The sequence below is a fragment of the Octopus bimaculoides genome, chromosome 16 (assembly GCF_046866305.1).
Source record: "Octopus bimaculoides isolate indiv1 chromosome 16, ASM4686630v1, whole genome shotgun sequence".
Lineage (NCBI taxonomy): Eukaryota > Metazoa > Mollusca > Cephalopoda > Octopoda > Octopodidae > Octopus > Octopus bimaculoides.
Window position 1 is genome coordinate 38,075,378 of NC_142943.1, and position 2,500 is coordinate 38,077,877.

Here is a 2,500-nt window from a genome sequence, read left to right on the forward strand (position 1 = left end):
AATCATCATCATCATCGTCATTATTATTATTATTATTATTATTATTATTATTATTATTATTTCCACATGACTCTACCGTTACCCATAATCATTCAATTCTCAATTGCGTGCCTTGAGATCATCTCATAAATAATCAATTCCACAATGTTCTTGCATAATCAGATATCCATTTTTATTAGTTTCCTCGTTAACAGTTATCTATTTTGACATATTTACTAATCTACATCCACTTACCTAATTTATAATTCATCATTGTTGATCAACCTTTGATTATAATTACAATATTCTGTGAATATTCTCTCAATATTCTTTCAAATTACATTGCCATTTATATTATAAGGTTTATTTTATTCATCAGAAGAAAGAAATTATCGCTGATAGGTAATTTAGAAATCTGAAATAAACTGATTGCAATTATAAATCAACTAATTTCGCTAACCTTTGTCCGCAAATGAGATATTAGGAAGAATAAAAATAAATGAATAAATAAAAATAAAATCTATGAGACCTTTATAGGGAGAATAATATTGATTTATTACTTATTTGGTTCTATATGGAGGAAAGAATAAAAAAAAAAAATGAAACCAAACCCATGGTTTCAGAAAGGAAAACAGACAAAAAAAAATGACAAAATATATTAAAACAAAAACAAAAATGCAATAAATTGATGTTTTTGACATTTAGCTGACACAATTAGAGAGGTTAAAAATGACAAGTTGGAGAGAGAGAGAGTGAACTATATATATATATATATATATATATATACACACACATATGAGAAGAGAGGAGTGCCACATCTAATTAAACCAACAGTGCAAGCAGTAGCGGTATTGATTGATTTAATAGAGAATTATAGAACAGAACCAAATTAGCAGCACAATGAGGTAAAACAACATTAGCAGTTAGAACTCCATGACTGAACTAACATCCAAAAGGTTAAAATAAAGCATGAATAAAATGGATACATTTGATATCCAGGAATTTTCATTTTATTCATAAGACATGTCTTTTTAAAGATTTGCATGAGATTTTTGCCAAATAGTAGTGAGTGATGTTTTCTCTCGTCACCAAGTGGAGTAAGTCACCTGATCTTACTATGCGGATTTCATTCCAACCATAAGGTCATATATATATATCAGTACAAACCAACTTTGGTCATGAAAGTTACCCTCCGAAACACAAGTCCAGGGCAAGGTTATTTATGAAAGACCAGAAGTCGCCCATGCATACCTGCCTCTCCCCTCCTCGCCACTGATGTTATCCAAAGGAAAAGCAAGGGCTGATGCAGTCTGACACCAGTGATATCACAACTCATTTCTACAACTGAGTGAACTGGGGCAATGTGAATGCTGAAGAACACAACACACGGCCCAGTCCAGGAATCAAACTCACTACCTCATGATTGTGAGCTCAAATCTCTAACCATTTGAATCATGTGCCTTCACTATATATCTCACACACATATACACAGATAAATGCATATCCATATATACACATACATAAACATACCTATACACACACACATACATACATATTCTATTCTCTTCTAGGCACAAGGCCCAAAATTTTGGGGGGAGGAGCCAGTCAATTAGACAAAGTCGATCTTGGCGGAATTTGAACATAAAGACATGCAAAATACTGCTAAGCATTTCGCCCGGCGTGCTAACGTTTCTTATTTTTTTATTGCCCACAAGGGGCTAAACATAGAGGTGACAAACAAGGACAGACAAACGGATTAAGTCGATTATATCGACCCCAGTGCGTAACTGGTACTTAATTTATTGACCCCCAAATGGATGAAAGGCAAAGTCAACCTTGGCGGAATTTGAACTCAGAACGTAACGGCAGACGAAATACTGCTAAGCATTTCGCCCGATGTGCTAACGTTTCTGCCAGCTCGCCGCCTTACATACATACTTATTACACATGATCAACCAGACTATCAGATGTTGTTATACATCGCTGGTCACAGTGTGGTTTGCATCATTTTTCACTTTTGAATGATGCCTCCCCTGCTGACAAGGCGAGCAGGCTAACATTCAACCTGATTGGAAGAAGCTAGTCCATCACAGGGTTACCCGTCTACAAATGAGTGAGGTGGGGCAACATGAAATGAAGTGTTTTGCTTCAAGAACACAACTGGTCTGGGAGTTGAAACCATGATCTCAAGATCATGAGTGCAACATGCCTAACAACTAGGCCATATATATATATGTACATATACTTATAAGGAAGGTGAATCTCTTTGTAACCAATGGACAACTTGAAAATGAAATGTTATGTCAAACTGACAGAACAAACGGCAAACCTTTGCTAACTTGAAAACCAAGAATAATTTAATTTGATGTTTGAATGCAAAACGTAGACAGGTATATTCAGCATCTCAAATGATTTCACTAACGATGCTTGCATAATATCCTGAAGATCTCATGTACCTGATATGAGAGCACTGCAGTTGGTGGAAATGATGAGCATTGAGTCCATGGCAATGAAACACCAG

General features: G+C 35.2%; 1 protein-coding gene across 6 annotated transcripts in view; it reads right to left on the minus strand.

The window, feature by feature from the left end:
- Positions 1-2,500, minus strand: part of LOC106883901 (coatomer subunit zeta-1) — a 69,812-nt gene that overhangs the window by 32,774 nt on the left and 34,538 nt on the right. The window lies entirely within an intron of this gene.